The 24708-nt window shown below is 35.9% G+C and overlaps 1 long non-coding RNA gene across 2 annotated transcripts; it reads right to left on the bottom strand.

Moving 5' to 3' along the window:
* Positions 1–355: 355 nt before the first annotated feature.
* Positions 356–4644, bottom strand: LOC110797454 (uncharacterized). Of its 2 annotated transcripts, none has more exons than XR_002535838.2 (4): positions 4179–4644; positions 2224–2521; positions 1256–1398; positions 356–1110 (listed from the first exon to the last, which is right to left on the bottom strand). It is a non-coding gene; the product is annotated as an uncharacterized lncRNA (long non-coding RNA). The 2 variants fall into 2 exon arrangements; XR_008924139.1 differs by having other exon boundaries at positions 2224–2327; positions 4179–4614.
* Between the last annotated feature and the right edge of the window lie 20064 nt (positions 4645–24708).

Genomic DNA, 24708 nt, shown 5'->3' with positions numbered 1-24708 from the left:
GTAAATGAATTACATACAGTGTAGACGTATAGTAGTGTATTTTTATGGAGATACAATGATAGACTACTCATCCTCTGTTTCCTTTGCTTGTTGGGTGCGGGTCAACGAAAACCTGGGAATACCGTTGATCATATACAACTGAATTCTTTCTAAAGTGACTGCTAATGTTAATGGAGAGAGTCATATTACAATATATGAGGTCCTTGGGAAAACCACCACCATTTTTAATAAATATTTTTCATCAATTAATAAGTCCACTTTAGTACACTACAACAAACATGATCAAAGAGGGCGAAAAAAGTCGCCCTCTTTGATCAAAATATCGCCCTTTTAGCTTTTAAGGGCGAAAAAATAATCGCCCTTAGCTCGCCCTGTTAGGCTCGTCCTATTAGCTTTCCAGGGCAACACTATATATTCGCCCTTTTTGATCAAAATCAAAGAGGGCAAATAATTTTCGCCTTCTTTGTTTGAAAACAAGGAGGGCAACTTAAATCTCGCCCTCTTTGATAGTTTTTCGCCCTCTTACACAGTTTAAATAGGGCAATTTTCTGTGTCCTGTTTGTTCAAAATCAAAGAGGGCAACTTGATAAATTCGCCCTCTTTGTTCTATTTTTTATTTTTAAAAAAATAAATCATATATCACCCAAGAAAAAAGGGAATCTGGGAGTCTGTTTAATGAAACTGACACAAGTTATAAGCAAAACAATGCTTCAATATAATCCCTGATAATCTTTTAGATTAGCCAGGACAAAAAGACAGAACTTCTGCAAGTAAATTTCTTGCAAAAAGTTGTATTCATTCCTCAAGAAAAATGAAGGGGAAAATGATTACAAGAAAAAATCCCCAGTTTCCATGCTTCAGGTAGACAATTTATAGCAGATTCATGATTCCTGGGATCCACATATTCTTCAAACAAACTACATATTTACGTTTTAAAGTAATAGAAGAATACAGACGAGGTACTGATATGCTTGCAACCTATTTGTATTTATCCATGATCTTTTTAGCATTTTCTATAGCTTCATCTGTAGAACCAGGCTTGTCCTCCACTCTAGGTCCTTTGTCCTTGTTCAGGGCAAGATAAAGGAAATACACAAAGCCCATGAAACCCTGTTTTGTAGTTGATAGACAATAAGTTAGGTTTTGATCAAACATCTTATGAACATTAGTTCTTTATATGCAGAACACGAATAGAAAAATATCACACACAGACCAAAAACTGTATATGGCCAAGTTTGAGGAAGGAGAAATGTACCCCATCACATGCCCCTCCCATCTTTGACCCTTGCAGTATTATTCGTGCAACACCTATACAAGTACATGAAAATCACCCAAACTTGGGAAACACAGTATTATTTGTGCAACACCTATACAAGCTTCACTGAAGTCATACTTAGCCTACAAAAAGTTGAAGACGGCAGCTTGTTATAAAAGAGAAGTCCAGTTTGAAATACTACAATATTCCATTTTTCTTTTGTTCTGCATATGTATTATCTTTAATTATGTACTTTGCAGTAAAAACATCTCCAGTTTCATTAATGTTTTCTTTATTCAGATGATCGAGGATTATACTTCAACTTAATTATGTACTTTGCAGCTGAAACATATCTGAAGTATTACTATAAATTCCAGAAACTCCTTGCTATACATGCTTTCCCTGTTTCCATGTTTCCCTACGATACAATCCAGTTCCCAGAACAGTTTCACTATGACACAATCCAGAGTTAAGTTTTCTGAGTTAGAAATGTTAGCAACTAAAGACAAACAAGCTCTAGTATGTGAACAAACACCTCGATATTTGGATAAATCGAAATACGATTACAGCTATCCCCGTATGAAGATTTGTCTGTTTTAGATAAATTTCAATTCATTGCTTCTCAAAAAATAGTATGTGTATGCTTACGTTTATCAAGTTATCAGGTTAATTCCACGTTTGAGGATTAGATTATACAAGTAAATCAGTCATTGAAGTCTTGTTCTTTTTAATTAGACAAGTCAAAAACACAAGTGATATATCATAGTCCTAAGACATTATTATGGTTAGATAGACCTTCAGCCTTGGCATCATCAATTCATTTATGATGTATTCATAATTTTCTGTTGTTCTGTTGCCACTAGACATTGTCAAGATCTCCATGTATTGCTAGCTTTTCACACACCAGACAAAGCGTAAGGAGAGAATAATCAAAGTACTGGTAGCAGCCTTGAATTAGTAAGCCATACCTTAATCCTACTATACAATCGATCTATTGCTTCTTCAGGCATGTCATTCCAACTGTAAGACTTGTAGCTTGGCAGTCTACTTCATTCATCTAGCTGAAGTCCATCTATGCTTAGAGATAGAAATATTAGAATCTGTTTTTCCATTCTAAGAATATGTTTTTCTTAAAACCACATTGGGGACACCATCAAATGTCGATTGCTCAATCAAGCAAACTTTTAACACCAATTCGGTAAGTTGGTTGTAGCCGATTTCTCAACCCTTGAATATGCATCCAACTCCTATCATTATCCATGCTATCTAGCAAAAGATTGGAAATAATTATAGGGGTGGGGAGGCACACAACACAATGAAAAGCTTGAAGTAGAAAGCATCCGTTACTTATCAGATTTTATTTGAGACAGATCTTATGAAAAGGGTTAAACAAAAGGAATGAAGCATCCAACGACCTACTAAATGTTCCAAGTTCCTTGGTTGGTCAAATTCATTGTGCTGAAAAGGGTTCCATAACTCTTACAGTGTACATAGTATGTAGCAGCTACAGTACATCCTATTGCTGTTGGATTCATTTCTATCAAAATTACTCAAGACCAAAAGTGCAAATACCATACAAGTATAGATTCATATAAGTTCACCTTAGGCTAATAAGGTTGAGTTTAAGGATAACAAGTTCAGATAGTTTGTTATAGCCTTATAGTTTTACTTCAGGGCTAATAATTTCATGTTAGCTGAGTCCAGTGCTAATACATTTAGGTAAGTTTAGCTAAGAACTTATAAATCATTTAAAGGCTAATAAACAAGTTCAAATAGGCTAATAAACAAGATCTTTAACGAACAAACTTAAATGGAAAGTACGAAGGTGTTTGAAGATTGAAGGAAGTAGTTTAAGCTAATGATCTCAGTTTAGCTGTAGCTACTCTTTTTTTCTAATAAGTTGATATTATATTTTAGGTCAATTTCAAGCTACAAAATTTAGATATGTTAACATAATTTAGCCAAGGGCTAACTAGTGTCCTGAACATGATGCTATTTAACGGATGAGGCTGTACAAAGTTTTTGGTGAAACAACATTTAGTTGGTTTTAAAATGCCTCAATGTACTTTTTCTACTATTTAAAAAACTTAGTAGACACGTAGCAAATAGCAAAAACCCAGTTTATTTACTTCCTTTATTTTCATTTCATTCTCACATCAAACAGACTAAGAATGGCTCCAACATTTCATTATTCCCATGACACATCCCAGTAAAAATATAAGTAGAAATAAATAAGTAATAAGACCATAGTATCATGTTGATGGTTCTTAATCAGTTAAGATACATAAGCTAAGGTACAGTATTATTTCATTAAACCTGTGCAATACAAGCCTAAATGAGCAGACAAATAAGAGAGGGGGGGCCAACCGGCCAATGCCATCACTCTCAACATTCTGCAAAAACATACTCCCTCATGGTATATATACAGTAAGCTCAGACAGTGGGTTTACATTCAAAACCTGATCCAGGGTCCTCATTTGAAGGATTAACATCAGTTTTATATGTTATTCAGATCAAGACCTCACTGTTAGTGTAGTGCTCTATATTTATTATACACGAAAGGCTATAATGTGGGGTTCAGCCATAACGTAGAAACTGAATTTGTAGGATATAATATTTGGTATACCAGCAAGGTATAGAAGTAGTCCATTGTGCCTCTTTTCCTAAGGCAGGTAACCAACTGAAGACGATAAAAAATCATAATCAAATCAGCTAGAAATTCATAATCAAATATTCATCAACAAAATTCAGATAATGTTAATAAAATCAAATAAAAAACAAACATTAAGGTCAAAATTATATCATCCAAAACACACAAAAAAAGAGCTAAATCATCAAAATTACAACAAAAAAACGCAATAAAACAGGGCAAATATTGATGAACTAGAAAAAAAAGCAAAGAGAGAAGAGGTTGAGCAAATACCATACTAGACGAACTTCAGATAGGTGCTATTGGACCGAATTTCAGGCTAACTCAACCGAATTTCAGGCTAACTCTACCAAATTTCAGGCGAACGAAAACGCATAAAATTAGGGTTTATGACCAGCGAAATTGAAGATGGAGAGGGATTGAGAAAACTAAATTAGAGATTTAGGGGAGAGAAAGAGCTTCTAAATTGCAGATTTAGGGAGAGAGAAAGCTCAAGATCGGGAAATCAAATTTCAGTGCCTTCATTTAGGGATACGAAAAGAAATTGGGCGAAGTTTGGGTAGAGGTCCTCTGAAGTTAAGGGTAGAGCTGCTGTATGAAGTTTAGGAGTGTTATTTAGTTTATTTTTAAAAAAAATTAACTGATCAAAGAGGGCAAAATGTAAACAACGCCCTTCTATTATTTTCAAAGAGGGCAAAATATTTGAAGTCGCCCTTTCAAGTTATTATCAAAGAAGGCAAAGGGAATTTCGCCCTCTTTGGTTTAATCAACAAGGACGATTTTTTATTGCCCTGTTTGATTTAATTTACTAGGACGATTTTATAGTTGCCTTTTTTTATACAAAATAATCGCCCTAGTTGCTACTGATTCTTGTAGTGGTATACAATGCCTCTTTATATGTATTTTATTTATAGTTAATAACTGTTGTTATCTGTATTATGTTCGCCTTGTTCGGACTGCCAACTATTTAAGCCAACCATATGTATTCCTCTTGGGTTCGAAAATTTCATTTTTGCCTAAAAATGACCTAGAACGACCCAATTAGCCTTAAATGTGAAATAATAGATTGTAAAGAGCCTTAGAAAGTTGTAAATATGCATGGATTCCAGCACATGTATAATTAGTTTATTATTTACCTAAGAAGCAAGTTTTTCAAAATTATAACATACAATGTGATAGAAATTTTACTTGTGTTATTTATTTTAATGCATTTAGTGTGCTCAACAACTGGGATCACTAGATTGTGGCTACTACGTCATGCGTTTTATGTACGACATAATAATGAATCATGGTAATAGTCAAGATCTTACTAAGGTATGTTCTCATAAACTACGTACTTTATATAATAAATTGAAGTACACAAAACTATTATATTGATCGAACGTTGATAAATTGAATTATTTACACTTTTTTAGGATTTTTCAAGAACATTACCTTATTCACCGGAGGAGATTAATGAGGTGAAAGATTTTTGGGCAGATTACTTCATGAACAATGTCAAATTTTTAGCTTAATTTGTAATATGAACTCGATCTCTAGCTAGCTACGTACCTTTTGTAATAATTTTATGTTTGTTGTAACATGTTGGTTGATCTATGACGAATTTAATTGCCTTTTATTGGGAACGTTAATTACGTTGTAAACTTTTGTGACAGGTATTATTTATAAATGTATTCCCGGTATTGGGAATGAAGCGTCTAATTTCAAAGACGATCATGTCGGAATTTCCAAATAAAATATTAAAAAACAAATTTTTTTTAAAAAAAAATAAGTCATTTGCCACGCACGTTAGCTTAATGTGCGAGGCAAATGACTTAATTTTTTGGCGCTAAAATTGTCATTTGCGTCGCACATTAAACTATTGTGCGTGGCAAAAGGATTTTTTTTTGGCGCCTGAAAGTCATTTGCGTCGCACATTAAGCTAATGTGCGTGGCAAATGACTTTTTTTTTGGCGCCCGAAAGTCATTTGCGTCGCACATTTAGCTAATGTGCGTGGCAAATGACTTTTCAACATGGTGCCTGAAAAGTCATTTGCCACGCACATTTGCTTAATGTGCGACGCAAATAAGGGTCATTTGCGTCGCACAAATGTGCGACGCAAATGACTTTTAGTCATTTGCGTCGAGAGCTTTTGCCACGCACGATGTGCGACGCAAATGTGCTTAAAAGTGCGATGCAAATGACCCTTTTTCCACTAGTGTTAGTTTGTCGAATGACAAACACTAAGCTCCCACTGAGTTTTGCAACTCTCTAGATATATTTTATGAAAAGTTATTCTGAAATTACTTTTCAATAGCTTTGACGAATTTGGTTTAGTTTGGTGGTAGTTGAGCATTTTGTTTTAGAAATTATAGGAAAAGTTTTTATGATTCATCATTAATCGAATCAAGTACTAATTGACTTCGATTATTCCAACTAAGATATGCCATATCTTATGGACCTAGATTGTGAATTTTACTACACACAATCATTGATGATCATTCTTGACTTAAGTAATCATCAACATGATCTAACCTAGATCTTTATGATTTCTTGCCAAGTGGGATTTATACTTCTGAATCTTTGAACTAGCCAAACAGATTCAAACTTATGTCACATTTAAGTAAATAAACCTATATTCACTCAAATCCATGTGAAATAATTAAAGTCATAAAATCGTTCTTTAGCTTTGAACTTATTGTCTAGGCGTTCTAACAATAGTTCATATTCTTTGTTACTTTCAACAAGTAAGACTAGCTTGTCTTAAGTTGATTTAGAAATAAACCAACTTTCAAAAGTCCATTAAAATAGAGCTTGTGAATGTTAACTTGTTGATATGGTCTAAGTAACAATGCCAAAGATTTGTGGAACTCAAATCAAGAGATTGATTTGAACCTAGTAAAGTTTTTATTGTTAAAGAGTTGTTTGTTTTAATCAAGCATATTGACTCATCCCGTAAATGACCATTTCATTCAAATAAACAAACAAACATTGTTTTGTTTTTCTTGAATGTGAGTCTTTTTGTGTTTGAAGCAGAAATTTAGGTATGCTGATTATGGAACAAAATAGCCATTTAGTTCCAGCCTTGAAAGGACTTAAAACAAACTAGATGACCCTGTAACAGCCCACACTTTTGAGTGCTTATTTAGAATTACTTATTTCTCACTAATTACACTTAGAATCCAATTTACAAAATAAACCTGAATTATCCCTTATAATCAAATATAAATACACAAGAGATCTTAACCTATCATAATCTTTGATGGCCTCAAAACATTTCAGCAAAATTATTCCTTCCTCAATCACATCTGTAATCCACATCCGAGCTTACACAATACCTGCAAAATTACTAAAAAGGACTCTGTCCCCACCAGGACAGGTTCAAAGAACAAAGTCAGGGAAATCGAGTACACATTGCCCAACCTGAAACTCATTTTAGTGGCTTAAAAATATAATTTCGTGATTTATTTATTTTTAAAGATAAAACCGATTCAATATGAATCAAATCATATTCAAATTAAACTCAGTAATCAAATTGCAATAATTTAAAGCACATGAAACATTGAACCCAACTTTGATGTTTATAGTTGATAAATAAATCAAGCAAAGGTTGCACTTAGTCACCAAGTGTTTTCCAAAGATCGTACGATTTATATTTTCAGAAGTTTTCAAATCCATTTTTTTCAATATAACTGATCTCATATGCTTTGAGAATGAATCCATCACATATTCTCCACTCGTATCTCAAGTCTACACGAGCTTAAACAATTAACACGACATAACCAAGGCTAATTCTTCACTTCCCAATATAATATGAAGAAAACCTTCATGTTGAGGCTCACATCCAAATCACACATGTATATTCCTTTTTGGAACAACGAACTCAAATACGGATTGCTCACGATAATTTATTTTGGAAATAATATCAAATAGTAATATATAAAACGTATTTCTTAGAAATCCTTGATAATCCAAAGCTTGCACAAAAGAAAAGATTTTAGAGATATTTGCTTTTTCTAGCAAATCATTTACATTTCAAATCACACACATTGACAAGCTAAACAATAATTGTTACTTCTAGCATAATCAAACACATTTTATCTTTTAAACATATATAAAAAAATCGGGGAAGAGAACACGAATAGAGATGGGTTGAAGAACCACTGTCTCTAAACTTTTAGGGGTCGTCACCCACCTTTTCACACATGCTTTCAAGACTTTTAGGACATGTCCCCACACAGATGTACATATGTACATTTACACAGATGCACAGATGTGCATTTACACAGACCACACACAAATACACAAGTGTTGTTCATGGCCGTTGTTAATGGCTTCTTCCCCACTAAAACACATTTTAAAACTCATTTAACAAAATTAAGAAATATATAAATATAATTCTTCAAAGGCTTGTATCACAAACCAAGTCACATCTGAATTAAACGCAATTAAACACAGTTGAAAATATTGTCACAATGATACTTATTCAATTTGACAAATCCATTCAAAAGATTTGCTTAAGGATCATAATAGCTTATCCAAAGATTTTCACAAACTTTGTATACATAAATTATGAAAACAAGATAACCTAAGCACCTATATGTCATTCGGTTCGCTTGAACGCACTCGCATATAGTTAAAATCCAAGATATAGCCGAAATCCTTAAGCTTGTCAGGAATTATACTCACGAATACAAAGTAGTAAACTCAATATTAATCTATTGATATATACTCGGTCCCAAAAATGCAAATATTAAGTTTGTAGCACAAAGATCACCATTTCAAATTACTCAAGCCTTTATACACAATAGTATAATAAACTCAAACCCTTATTATACTATGAAACTTTCATAACTCCAAGTATAATAACCCAAAATCTTCCTTATAAGTAACTCCAGATGCATATAGGTTATACCCAAGTTAGCTTAATAGCTCAATTAAGACTAGTCAACTTAATTTTATCTTGATCGTACGTGGTTACATACCCAACACTATAATTTAGATCTTAAAAATAATTCTCATTAAAATATAGTATAAAACGATGTATAAATACACAATCTAATCGTATCAAAATATACATAGTTTATATTATATCACACTAAAAAAATTTGATCTTAATCATTCAATACGAACATACTCTTTACAGGAAATTATATTGACTCCTCCAATTAAATAAATTCTTAATCAAAAGTTTGAAATATAGAATATATTAACATAGTTAATAGATCTTCAAAACTCGATAACGAATAGACAATAGATATTATCTTGGAAAACAACATAATATAATGGGTTGCTCAAAATTAGACTTTTTAAAAGATCAAATAGCTTATTTTCTTCTTTTGGTTACCAAAATTGATAAATTTAATCATAAAACTCATTTCAAAAAGCTTATATCATAATTACATCACGAGTTATAAATAAATAATTCAAGAACTAGCAGTGGTTATCTTCATATTTCATTGAAATCTCGTTTCTCAAATAATTGCTGTCAAAATTCACAAATTCTTTTCAAAACAAGAGCTTGAAATTTAAGATTTTTAGTTTAAGCGAAAACGAGCAATTCCCGAGGTTTTGTGTAAATTTAAATCCTTTCTATTCAAAACTAATTAAACCCTAAGGAAACAGGTCAATACATGAATATCTTGACTGCAAAAGGTTACACCCAAAGTTCTATAATTCAACTGATTCAGTTTATAAAAGAAAATCACACAAGGAAACTTTGCAATTGAAACTACGGTTCGTTTCGATGGATTCTGCTGGACTACCTACCAATCACGACTTGACCAGCAACTAAAACCACTTAATAAACAGGAAACCAAGTATATTTCATCACCAAGAACAATATTTAATTCACACAATTCGTTTCACCAAAAAATCATCCATAAATATCAAATAGCATAGCTTTTAAAAAGAAGCTTATGATGGTTGTTTTGTGTACCTTAATTGTGGGGTGATATCTCCTCAACTATGGCTCACGAATCAGAGATTTCTTCACTAACACTTTCCCGTAATTCAATACCAACATAATATAAGAATTTAACAAGAAGAATCCCAAGAATAAGGTACTAATTCAACCCACGTTACAGCCCTAGCAGATTTACCTTAGCTGGTGGGTTTGGCTTTGGTTGGCTTGGTTTCCCTTGGTTTTTCCACAAACGATTGCTTACCCAATCTGCACAAATAGGTAAAGAACAATTTCCTAAAGTTTCATGCAAAAATTCAGAAGGAAAAGGGACGAAAATTGGAGGTGAAACCTCACCTGGAACACGCCAGAACTGGCGAGACAGAAGAAGGGGAGGGAAGAGCTCTGGGCAGAGGGTTTCTGGACTTTTCTGGGGTGGAGAAAATTATGAGAGGTTGCTCTGTATTTATAGGAAGGGTGGGTGTAGGTAGTTTTGTAATTTCTCATTCTTAGGGGGGTCAATTTGGTCATTTCCCAAGGTGGGTCTGCTGCAGAATACTGCTGGAAGTATCTATGTTTAAGCTTTACTTAGTGGGTGATTAGGAGGTTAGAATACCTTGATTAATACCCTAATATGTCACATGTATTCCCCAAATAGTTCCCATTAAAATTAATTTCATTAATTAGGTGCTTGAATGTGTTTTTCGGGAATTACCGTATTACCCCAAATGTCAATATCAGAGTTCCCAATATTGTTTTCAATTCTTCAATTCTCATAAAATATTCTATCTAAATTTTCTTATGACATTTCCTTATCTATTATATGTAGTTTATGACTTAAAAATTAATTCATTGCTTCATAACACATGTCACAAAACGCATACACATAGTCTATAGTTCACATAGTCGTTTGATAATTATCACACTTATCTTAACGAAAATCAAATTTATTCATCGGATTAATGGCCAAATCCCGTTTTAATCACATATTTGTGCTATTAAAAAAAAGGGCTATTATAATCTACCCTCCTTAAGGAAGTTTCGTCCTCGAAACTTTATCGTACCTTAGAATAGTTGTGGGTATCGGAGTTTCATATCTGTTTCTTTTTCCCAGGTTGCCTCCTCGGTCCCATGGTTCGTCCATAGGACCTTAACCAATGGTATCGTTTGATTTCTTAATACTTTGTCCCTACGATCTAAAATTTGCAGAGGTCTTTCTTCATAGCTCAAGGTTTCCTCGATTTGCAATAGCTCATAGGCTAATACATGGGATGGATCATAAAAATATTTCCGTAGCTGTGATACATGGAATACGTTATGCACCTTTGACAGTTCGATAGGAAGAGCGAGTTCATAAGCTACCTCTCCGATTCTTCTCAAAATCTCATAAGGTCCAATGTATTTCGGGCTTAGTTTCCCACAGATCCAAATTGAGTGATTCTTGAGGCTAAAATGATTATCCTTTCATGGGCTATAACTTTCATGAAGGAAGAATTTACCAAATATGATCGAATGATGGAAGAATTTGATCAAACAAAAATGACGAATGAAAATACTCAGAGGAGAAAGAAGATGTATCGTGCGTGGGAAGAAAGGGGAAATGTTTCCAAGTTTTTGCATTGTAAAATTTCTGAAATGTTTTTCCTTAAAAAAAATGATTAACATGAACTTGTTGACTCATACATAGATAGAGGGTGGAAGACACTTGTCATTTCCACAACAAGACACTAGTCCTACATGGATGTAGAAAGGAAGACTCATAAGAAGTGAAGAGTACAAGGGAATTAGCTTAATTTAGAATCACTAGGTAATTTTATTATTTCATTTAATAATGAAAGAAAATCGTATTGAATGATTTTAATGAATTAAATAGATATATTTTTTTTTTTCCTCAATCCATCATCTCCAAATGCATAACTATACTAATATCCTCAATCCTTGACACTTCTTTCCACATGGTTAAATGAGGTTCACCAATTTCCAGAACATATATCTTTAGCTTTCTAATCTTCATATCCATAAGATATTTCACAAGTAAACTATCATCACTTCAAATCTTCCCTTCAATTCCTGACTCGTTCAACACTTTGTGCTTAACATCCCAAATAGAACTCACTTACCTATTAACTCTTAATCAAATCAATAACCCATTTTCAACTCATATACTATGATATGAAGATCATAGCAAACCCAAAATCAACCTTGGCTCTGATACCACCTGTAACTGTAACACCCCCGATTTACTAACTAGAAATAAATAAGAATATAAAAGACTTTATAAAAATTATGCGGAAGCTTACACCTAAATCGGAGGTATCACCGCCACACTTGATCACATTGTCAAGTGCTAAGGCTTACAAAACTCAAACTATTACAACTTGATTACTAAGTGGTCTATTTAAACTAAAAGTATTAAACTGTCATACAAGACTAAACGATAATACTGAGCTCCTTCAACTTGTAATTGCATCCTTCACGATCGATCTGCTCCAGTCAATCTTGACTGCTCACCATAGTGGACAAATTCCAAAAGGGTCGTCGCAGGGCCTGTTAGGTTATGATTCATAAGACAGTTCATAAATCATGCGGAAAAACCATAAAGCCAGGAAACATATTATTTACACATAATCATTTAGCATAGTTTAGATGCATACTCTTTGTTGCGTGCCTTCCCTAGCTGCGCCCGAACCGAACAAGAACAAGTCTTTAGGACTCCAAGTGTCGTCCCTCCGTAGATAGTCCACAGCACGTCCGGATCCGCCTTAAGATTGACCAACTAGAATCGCCCTTAAGGTTCTAATATTTTCGGTTAGGTAGGCAAGAATATTGGCTGATTTTTCTGCTTAAAAATCTTAGTTTTGAATACTTAAAACTTGTGTATAAATAATGACCCCTAGGCCTTTATTTATAGAGTTATGGAAAAGGAATCGTAATCCTAGTAGGATACGAATTAATTGAAATTAGAATCCTACATGAATTCTATTTAATTAATTTATCCAATTAGGAATAGGAATTTAATCATACACTAACTCTTGTAGATTTAGGAATCACGCATGAGCACAAACTCACACACACACGGCAGCCACAAGGGCTGCCCATGCGCGTGCGAGCAGCAGCCCACGCAGCGCGGCCCACGCATCCGTGGCCTTGGCGCGCGCTGGGCCTGCCTTGCGGTAGGCCTGGGCGCTGCCTTGGCTGGGCTTGTGGCGCGCGTGCTTGCTGGGCGATGGCCCGGCTTCGTGCTGGGCCTTCGTCCGGCAGGCCTCGTCCGATGCTAATTCGTACGATACGCTTCCGATTAAATTTCCAGTTCCGGAATTTATTTCCGATACGAACAATATTTAATATTTCCGATTCCGGAATTAATTTCCGTTTCGAACAAATATTTAATATTTCCGTTTCCGGAATTATTTTCCGATTCCGGTAATATTTCCGATTCTGACAATATTTCTGTTTCCGGCAATATTTCCGATTCTGGTAATATTTCCATTTCCAATAATATTTTCCGATACGTACCATGTTTCCGCTTCCGGCAACATCTACGACTTGGATAATATTCATATTTCCGATACGATCCATATTTCTGTTTCCGGCAATATCATCGTTTCCGGAGTATTCATTTCTTGCCTGTGACGATCTTAGCTCCCACTGAAACCAAGATCCGTCGGTTCCGAATATTCATAGATGGAGTATTTAATGCCATTAAATACTTGATCCGTTTACGTACTCTTTGTGTGACCCTACGGGTTCAGTCAAGAGTAAGCTGTGGATTAACATCATTAATTCCACTTGAACTGAAGCGGCCTCTAGCTAGGCATTCAGTTCACTTGATCTCACTGAATTATTAACTTGTTAATTAATACTGAACCGCATTTATTAGACTTAACATAGAATGCATACTTGGACCAAGGGCATTATTTCCTTCAGTCTCCCACTTGTCCTTAGGGACAAGTGTGCATTTCCTAATTCTTTTGTCGCTCGATGCTTGCTCTTGAACATAAGGTAAGAGTTGTCATCCTTATTATGTCCAGAGGTGTTCCTCGGTTTCAGAGTTCAACTGATCAAATAAACAGATAATCATAGCCTATGATTCATCCGAGCACGGCCATGCATTTCACAGTTTCTAGCTCTCCGAGTGGCCTTGTACAACTTTTAAGCATCTCATCCCGATTTATGGGAGGACAATCCCAATCTTGCGATCTTGAGATTAGACTTCGTTTGATAGGTGATTACCTGAGCGTTGCCTTTATAGCCTCCTTTTACGGTGCGACGGTTGGTCAACGTCAAAGCAACCAGTTCTCAAACAAGTAATCTCAAATCACTCAGGTATTGAGGATTTAGTGTCTAATAATTTAATGAAATTTACTTATGACAGACTTTCATCTCTTACAGTAAAGTTTCATAGGTCTTGTCCGATACTAGTCTTCCCAAAGTAAGTATCTATGCAAATGATTATGACATTGCCATGTCCACATAGTTCAAGAAACAGAACTACTAGTCATCTTGCATTCTAATCGTCTAACGTTTTCTATGCGTCCAATTTTTACAGAAAACTCCGATTCGGGACCATTTTCAACCTTTGACATTCAAGTTCACTTGATAGACATTTCTTAGTCACAGGACTGGTCCTGACAGTCTATCTTGAATATATCGTCAAGTTGAAGGACTCATCATTTAATAAACCACAAAATGAATTCCTTTCATTTATTGTGAATGATTAACCAATAATGTTTTACAAAGATTTAAACTCTAAAACTTTAAAACATTAAACAGAGACATCAAAGCCATTCTCCAATATGCTTGATTCCCATAGCTGCAGTGTGCGAGTTGTGCTTCGCTTGCGGCAGAGGTTTAGTTAATGGATCTGATATGTTGTCATCAGTTCCAATTTTGCTTATCTCGACTTCTTTTCTTTCAACGAACTCTCGTAGAAGGTGAAATCTACGAAGTACATGCTTGACTCTCTGGTGGTGTCTAGGCTCTTTTGCCTGTGCAATAGCTCCGTTATTATCACAATACAGGGCTATTGGTCCTTTAATGGAGGGGACTACACCAAGTTCTCCTATGAACTTCCTTAGCCATATAGCTTCCTTTGCTGCTTCATGTGCAGCAATGTACTCCGCTTCAGTTGTAGAATCCGCAATGGTGCTTTGCTTAGCACTTTTCCAGCTTACTGCTCCTCCGTTGAGGCAGAAGACAAACCCAGACTGTGATCTGAAATCATCTTTGTCGGTTTGGAAACTTGCGTCCGTATAGCCTTTAACAATTAATTCATCATCTCCACCATAGACCAGGAAGTCATCTTTGTGCCTTTTCAGGTACTTCAGAATGTTCTTGGCAGCAGTCCAATGCGCCTCTCCTGGGTCTGACTGGTATCTGCTCGTAGCACTGAGTGCGTACGCAACATCCGGGCGTGTACATATCATAGCATACATTATTGAACCAATCAATGATGCATATGGAATCCCATTCATTCGTCTACGCTCATCAAGTGTTTTTGGGCACTGAGTCTTGCTTAGAGTCATTCCATGAGACATGGGTAGGTAGCCTCGCTTGGAGTCCGCCATCTTGAACCTATCAAGCACCTTATTGATATAAGTGCTTTGACTAAGTCCAATCATCTTTTTAGATCTATCTCTGTAAATCTTGATGCCCAATATGTACTGTGCTTCTCCTAGATCCTTCATCGAAAAACATTTCCCAAGCCAAATCTTGACAGAGTTCAACATAGGAATGTCATTTCCGATAAGCAATATGTCGTCGACATATAATACTAGGAAAGCAATTTTGCTCCCACTGACCTTCTTGTATACACAAGATTCGTCCGCGTTCTTGATGAAACCAAAGTCACTGACTGCTTCATCAAAACGTATATTCCAGCTCCTGGATGCCTGCTTCAATCCGTAGATTGATTTCTTTAGCTTGCATACCTTTTTAGCATTCTTTGGATCCTCAAAACCTTCAGGCTGTGTCATAAACACAGTTTCTGTTAAAACGCCGTTTAAGAAAGCAGTTTTGACATCCATCTGCCATATTTCGTAATCGTAATATGCAGCGATTGCTAACATTATTCGAATAGACTTTAGCATTGCAACTGGTGAAAAGGTTTCATCGTAATCCACACCGTGGACTTGCCTGTAACCTTTTGCAACCAATCTAGCTTTGAAAACTTCAAGTTTTCCATCCTTGTCCTTTTTCAGTTTGAAAACCCATTTGCTTCCAATGGCTTGGTAGCCATCTGGCAAATCGACCAAATCCCATACTTGGTTTTCAGACATGGAGTCTAATTCAGATTGCATGGCTTCTTGCCATTGCTTGGAGCTAGGGCTCGTCATAGCTTGCTTGTAAGTCGCAGGTTCATCACTTTCAAGTAATAGAACGTCATAGCTCTCGTTCGTCAAAATACCTAAGTACCTTTCCGGTTGAGATCTATATCTTTGCGATCTACGCGGGGTAACATTTCTAGATTGACCATGATTCTCACCAGATTCTTCTAAAGATCTCTGAGTTTCATCTTGAATGTCATCTTGAGCATTCTCTAGAGTTTGTTGTTCGACTCGAATTTCTTCGAGGTCTACTTTTCTCCCACTTGTCATTTTGGAAATGTGATCCTTCTCCAAAAAGACACCATCTCGAGCAACAAACACTTTGTTCTCAGATGTATTGTAGAAGTAATACCCCTTTGTTTCCTTTGGATAGCCCACAAGGATACATTTGTCAGATTTTGGATGAAGTTTGTCTGAAATTAATCGTTTGACGTATACTTCACATCCCCAAATCTTAAGAAAAGACACATTTGGAGGCTTTCCAAACCATAATTCGTATGGAGTCTTTTCGACAGCTTTAGACGGAGCTCTATTTATAGTGAGTGCAGCTGTATTTAGTGCATGTCCCCAAAATTCTAATGGAAGTTCGGCCTGACCCATCATTGACCTGACCATGTCTAGCAAGGTTCTGTTCCTCCGTTCTGACACACCGTTCCATTGTGGTGTTCCAGGAGGAGTCAATTCTGATAGAATTCCACATTCTTTTAGATGGTCATCAAATTCATAGCTCATATATTCACCGCCTCTATCAGACCGCAGTGCCTTGATCTTCTTGCCTAATTGATTCTCTACTTCACTCTGAAATTCCTTGAATTTGTCAAAGGATTCAGACTTATGCTTCATTAGGTAGACATAACCATACCTACTGAAGTCATCAGTGAAAGTGATAAAGTAGCTGAAACCACCTCTAGCATTTGTACTCATTGGTCCACATACATCTGTATGGATTAAACCCAATAGTTCATTTGCTCTTTCTCCAACTTTAGAGAAAGGTTGCTTTGTCATTTTGCCAAGTAAACATGATTCGCATTTACCATAATCCTCTAAGTTAAATGGTTCTAGAATTCCTTCCCTTTGAAGTCTTTCTAAGCGTTTCAAGTTTATATGGCCTAATCGACAATGCCACAGGTAGGTGAGATCTGAATCATCCTTTTTGGCCTTTTTGGTATTTATGTTATATACTTGTTTGTCGTGATCTAATAAATAAAGTCCATTGACTAATCTAGCAGATCCATAAAACATCTCTTTAAAATAAAACGAACAACTATTGTCTTTTATTATAAAGGAAAATCCCTTAGCATCTAAGCAAGAAACTGAAATGATGTTTTTAGTAAGACTTGGAACATGGAAACATTCTTCCAGTTCCAAAACTAGCCCGGAGGGCAACGACAAATAGTAAGTTCCTACAGCTAATGCAGCAATCCGTGCTCCATTTCCCACTCGTAGGTCGACTTCACCCTTGCTTAACTTTCTACTTCTTCTTAGTCCCTGTGGATTGGAACATAAGTGTGAGCCACAACCTGTATCTAATACCCAAGAAGTTGAATTAGCAAGTATACAGTCTATAACGAAAATACCTGAAGATGGAACGACTGTTCCGTTCTTCTGATCTTCCTTTAGCTTCAAGCAATCTCTCTTCCAATGCCCCTTCTTCTTGCAGTAGAAGCATTCGGATTCAGAAGTGGGTTGACTGACCTTCCTCTTTGCAGATTTGGCGCCAGTTTGCTTAGTTGGGCTGGCCTTGTTGCCACCTTTCTTAGCATTCCTCTTCTTTCCAGATTTCTTGAACTTGCCCCCACGCACCATAAGCACATCCTGCTTATCACTTTTGAGCGTCTTTTCAGCGGTCTTCAGCATACCGTGAAGCTCAGTGAGCGTTTTGTCCAGACTATTCATACTGTAGTTCAGTTTGAACTGATCATACCCGCTATGAAGATAATGGAGGATGGTGTCTATAGCCATTTCCTGAGAAAATTGCTGATCCAGCCGACTCATATTCTCAATGAGTCCAATCATTTTGAGAACATGTGGACTTACGGGCTCGCCTTTCTTAAGCTTGGTCTCAAGAATTTGCCTATGAGTCTCGAATCTTTCGACTCGAGCCAGATCTTGGAACATGTTCTTCAACTCACTGATGATTGTGAAAGCATCTGAGTTGATGAACGTTTTCTGCAGATCCGCACTCATGGTGGCGAGCATTAGACATTTCACATCCTTGTTGGCATCAATCCAACGATTGAGGGCTGCCTGAGTGACCCCGTCGCCTGGAGCTTCGGGCATCGCCTCATCTAGGACATACTCCTTTTCTTCCTGCATAAGAACTATTTGCAAGTTCCTTTGCCAGTCAAGGAAGTTTTTCCCGTTCAACTTCTCCTTTTCGAGAATTGATCGAATGTTGAATGAATTGTTGTTTGCCATATTAAAAACTACAATTGAAAAGAATAAACAAATAAATAACCATTCACAGTTTCTCTTAATAAACTTAAATTCTAGCATACATGCATAATTCAATGTTTATTAAGCATTTTATTCAAATTATGTGTTCCGGCAGGTGTGAATAAAATGATTCCAAGATCCTAAAATCATTGAAGAACTAAGCACAGTTTGTCGACTTAATTCTAGAACATCTTAGGTAAGCAAAAGCCTTTTGCTAATAGTCTAGAAACTATTCTTGGTTGATAGGTACGTCTAAGAACTTATTAGGTAAACCTATCGAATTTGCCACGACATAAAAGGACTCCTTACTTATATCGTTGAGTTTCACCAAAACTAACATGTACTCACAATTATTTGTGTACCTTGCCCCTTTAGGACCAATAAGTAACACCTCGCTGAGCGAAAACTATTACTAGATTGATGTAAAGGATATCCAAGCAAGTGTATATTTTGGCATGGCACCTTTTAACTCAATTTTTTTTTAAGTTTGGAACTTAAGGCTCTTACTATGTTGGTTAGATTTTAAGTGAACTAAAATCCTTAATCATGCAACATAATCAAGCTTTTGATCTCATGCATTTTAAGACATATTTAAAACAATAAATAACTTAAAACATGCATAAGATATTTGTGATCTAGTATGGCCCGACTTCATCTTGAAGCTTTGACTTCAAAGTCCGTCTTGAAAATCTCCGTGGGAGGCACCATTTTCTTCAAATAGGATAAGCTATAACTAATTACAACTATTTGATGGTTCGCAGACCATATTTGAATTGAAAAATAACTTTGGTACTTTAGACCAATTACATTCAAATTAATGGTACGCAGACCATATTTTCTATCCTATTTGGGCCATACTAGTCACTTCATAACCTGCAAAACAGTACATATACAATATATACCATTCACCCATTCATTATCATGAATGGCCCACATAGCTGGTTAGTAAAACACATTATGCATCACGTAAACATTTGCAGCAATTAATCAAGGGCACCAATAATCTACCAATTATTCAGTCCTTATTAATTCTAATCAAGTTGTTTTAACCTTAAGGATTTGTAGACCTAATCAAGAGTTTATGACTAAAAAGCGCTCCCACTTAAACCAATAAATTCATATGCTTTACCAATTTTAAACATAAAAATGTATTTCTAGTCTAACCGGAAACATACAAATTTAATTAAAATTTAAAGCTCATATCAATTTATAATTGAATCCAAAAATTTAATTTAATTTCAGTCGTATTTAAATTAATTCATGATTTTAATTTTAGTAAAATAATTAGAATAAATAACATTTATTATAATTATAATATTCAAAATTAAAATCCAAGAAAATAATTCAAATTATTAATTTTAAAATTAATTAAAATTACGTGAACTGAAATTTTCAAATTAAACATTCAAAACGATCTAATCGTAACGCAAACACCCTACGCGTTGCACGCCCATGGGCCGTACGCACACAGCCATTGCTGGCCATGTGCGCGCAGCCCATGCGCTCGTCGCATAGCTGCTGCTTCCCTATCGCAAGCCTCCGCACGCATTGGTGCTCGCTGCGCGCGCCAGCGTTCATCGCACGCGAGCTATCGCTCGCAGTGCGCGCGCGCGACATCGCTCGCTGGGCGCGCGACATCGCTCGCTGGGCGCGCGAGTCATCGCTCGCTGGGCGCGCGACATCGCTCGCTGGGCGCGCGACATCGCTCGCTGTGCGTGCGAGCCATCGCTCGCTGGGGCGCGACATCGCTCGCTGGGCGCGCGACATCGCGCGCTGTGCGCGCGAGTAATGCTGGGCGCAGCGCTCGTGGCACGCGAGCTTGCGCTCGCTGCGCGCGAGGCTGCGCGCTCTTGTGCGAGGCAGCGCGCGTTGTGGCGCAGCTCGCTTGCTGCCCACACGCGACTGCCTTGGCTCGCTCTTCGCCCATGCCCATTCGTTCGTAGCTCGTGGCACACGACACAAGGCAGGGCTGCTGCCTTGTGCTCGTGCACTACGCCCTTGCTCATTGCATTCGTGCCGCACGGGCGACGAGCTCCCTTGCTCGTCGTCGCATGCCCGCATTATACAACACCCCTTAAGGGTAACACGAAGCGTCCATTGCTTCGTGCGTGCAAGTTATATGAACGAATCGCATAAAATTTAAAATTTATATTTAAAATTAATGACAAATTAATAAATAATATTAATTTCATAATTTTAGGGCGAAAAAATCGAAAATTTATTATCCAATTGATTTCCGATTGATATGGATTCAAGTCTAGGTCATAAAAATTTAAAATTTATCGTAAATTTACAATTTTTATGGTGGTTTTTAATCATAGGTTTCTAATTAAATTACAATTAATTATGAAAATCAAATTAATTCTAAATTATTCTAATTTTCAACAAATTAATCATAATTAATAATTAGATTGCATAATTAACAAGACTAGGCATTCAAACTTGTTAAACATATGCAGTAGGTCAATCAAAAATTCAAGATTTATCAACAAGAATCGCAAATATTTAATTTAACATCTTAAATTTACGAAATTTTGCATTCGAAAAACTAAAACCTTCTAAAAGTCATAGTTAGGCTTCGAATTTGAGAATTCTGGGTTCGGCAGAAAAATACTATTTTTGTCAAAATTTTAGAATGCCTTTTACATGCGGAATTGACACAAAAATCACTCGATTTGGATGAGTAACGAAGAAGAAACTGCCGAAAAACTGCGTACGTATAATTAAATAAACGCAATTTGCAATTAATTAACAATTACGAAAATTAATCACCCCTTTTAATTCTTGCAAATTTGTAATATTTAACCATGTTCATGCAATTTAGATTATGAGAATAATAAGGGGCTCGTGATACCACTGTTAGGTTATGATTCATAAGACAGTTCATAAATCATGCGGAAAAACCATAAAGCCAGGAAACATATTATTTACACATAATCATTTAGCATAGTTTAGATGCATACTCTTTGTTGCGTGCCTTCCCTAGCTGCGCCCGAACCGAACAAGAACAAGTCTTTAGGACTCCAAGTGTCGTCCCTCCGTAGATAGTCCACAGCACGTCCGGATCCGCCTTAAGATTGACCAACTAGAATCGCCCTTAAGGTTCTAATATTTTTGGTTAGGTAGGCAAGAATATTGGCTGATTTTTCTGCTTAAAAATCTTAGTTTTGAATACTTAAAACTTGTGTATAAATAATGACCCCTAGGCCTTTATTTATAGAGTTATGGAAAAGGAATCGTAATCCTAGTAGGATACGAATTAATTGAAATTAGAATCCTACATGAATTCTATTTAATTAATTTATCCAATTAGGAATAGGAATTTAATCATACACTAACTCTTGTAGATTTAGGAATCACGCATGAGCACAAACTCACACACACACGGCAGCCACAAGGGCTGCCCATGCGCGTGCGAGCAGCAGCCCACGCAGCGCGGCCCACGCATCCGTGGCCTTGGCGCGCGCTGGGCCTGCCTTGCGGTAGGCCTGGGCGCTGCCTTGGCTGGGCTTGTGGCGCGCGTGCTTGCTGGGCGATGGCCCGGCTTCGTGCTGGGCCTTCGTCCGGCAGGCCTCGTCCGATGCTAATTCGTACGATACGCTTCCGATTAAATTTCCAGTTCCGGAATTTATTTCCGATACGAACAATATTTAATATTTCCGATTCCGGAATTAATTTCCGTTTCGAACAAATATTTAATATTTCCGTTTCCGGAATTATTTTCCGATTCCGGTAATATTTCCGATTCTGACAATATTTCCGTTTCCGGCAATATTTCCGATTCTGGTAATATTTCCATTTCCAATAATATTTTCCGATACGTACCATGTTTCCGCTTCCGGCAACATCTACGACTTGGATAATATTCATATTTCCGATACGATCCATATTTCTGTTTCCGGCAATATCATCGTTTCCGGAGTATTCATTTCTTGCCTGTGACGATCTTAGCTCCCACTGAAACCAAGATCCGTCGGTTCCGAATATTCATAGATGGAGTATTTAATGCCATTAAATACTTGATCCGTTTACGTACTATTTGTGTGACCCTACGGGTTCAGTCAAGAGTAAGCTGTGGATTAACATCATTAATTCCACTTGAACTGAAGCGGCCTCTAGCTAGGCATTCAGTTCACTTGATCTCACTGAATTATTAACTTGTTAATTAATACTGAACCGCATTTATTAGACTTAACATAGAATGCATATTTGGACCAAGGGCATTATTTCCTTCAGGGCCACCATAAGAAAAAGACATGGCCGCAAACACACATAGCCAATAAACACACACGTCAGCAATAGCTGAGTAATCAACGCTTATTGAATAACCAGACATATAATAATAATAATAATAATAATAATAATAATAATAATAATAATAATAATAATAATAATAATAATAATAATAATAATAATAATAATAATAATAATAATAATAATAATAATAATAATAATTTAACAAACACATTAGTACAAATTGATAAACAATTCTTATAAAACTAGTACTTATAACCATAGGTAACAAGGGTTTATTGTTAATTTCTTATAAGTCCAACATTAGAGGAATGTGGATCGAGTCCACCACCGAATAGTATATATTGAACTATTGGATGTAACCACCAGAGAGATGTGGATCGCGTCCACCACCCATTAGTATATATTAAACTATTGGATGTAACCACCAGAAAAATGTGAATCTAGTCCACCACCCAATAGTAATGGACTATTGGATGTAACCACCAAATAGGTCTTAGTCTTTAAGTGTGCACACCCCCCGATGAGTGTTTTTAACTCAAAGGAGTAGATTAAGCCTAGGGTCGTGCTCATGGCTCCGACCAAATAATAAAGCACAATGTGCTATTTGACCGGTTCATATAACTTTTCAACCTTAACTACTTAGGGAAATACTACTCTAAACCATAATTATTTATCTTCTCAAAATAATACGAGTAACCCTAGAACTTCAAGGATAAGACTCACTAGAGTACAATGTTAATTTCCTTAAAATAAAAACCCTAATAATCAATACAACAGCCACATCATAATACCAAGCATTTACGCAACTTTCTACTGTTATCTATAAAACCCAACAACAAACATAATATCGCAACATACTATAGCATACATCGCACAGTATACAAGCCCACTACTATATACTTAAAATCAATTATATACTCAAACGTCTCCAAATATATACGAGTAATACGAACAGATTGAGTGTATGCGATTACAATTAACATGTACAAATAACTCGAATAGACTAAGTGCGCGTGATTACTAACTACTAATTAATAAAGCCAAGAAACTCTATAACGATCTAAAACTCTAGAATATATAGATTGATCCAATCCAAATTTCCAATATCAATCCGCAAATAAACTAGACCCTTAGATATCTACACACATACAAAATAACAGTGACTAATAAAATAAGAAATCTAAATCAACAATATTTTCCATGAGTTGAGCATTTATCTAATTCACGTTATCACATTATTCACTTATAATTAGACATAAAAATTTATACTATATATAACAAACACCTCCAAAGGCCTATACATGATTATATATAATGATCAATACTTAATTACGAATAATTTAAAGAGACTAAGTGTGTGTGATTACCTTCCGAGGATTGTTTATATTCAAGTATCCGAACAGATTGAAGAATCAGGTAAAAGGCTGATTGGGGTTATTATTTTCAGTAGATAAAAGATCATGATTTGGCTGATCAAGTGAGGTCTAATCATTATCATTAGTTTAAAAAAAAAGGGATTGAAACTAAATATCAAAATTGGTTTCATGTATGCATGATAAATAAGTGCGCATGAACAATATTGGAAACGAAATCTTGAGTTTGAGCATAAACAGCCATTAAAGCGAAAAGATTAGTTAGGGAATGAATGTGTGACGGCCGGGGAGCTAATTAGGGTTAACGGAATATATATAGTGCTTATTATAAGAGTCCTACTAAATTTAAAATAGCGTTTTAAATTTTCCAAAAATATTAAAAGAGATTAAATAAAATGGAAAAATGATTAGTAAGAATTATAACTTTATTTTGCTATAAATTATATTTTATGAAATCATAAAATATTGGGGTATTACAGTAACAGCCCACACTTTTGAGCTGCTTATTTAGAATTACTTATTTCTCACT

This window comes from Spinacia oleracea, chromosome 6 (assembly GCF_020520425.1).
Source record: "Spinacia oleracea cultivar Varoflay chromosome 6, BTI_SOV_V1, whole genome shotgun sequence".
Taxonomy (NCBI): domain Eukaryota; kingdom Viridiplantae; phylum Streptophyta; class Magnoliopsida; order Caryophyllales; family Amaranthaceae; genus Spinacia; species Spinacia oleracea.
The sequence above is the reverse complement of the archived record's forward strand: the minus strand, read 5'-3'. Positions and strand labels throughout refer to the sequence as shown.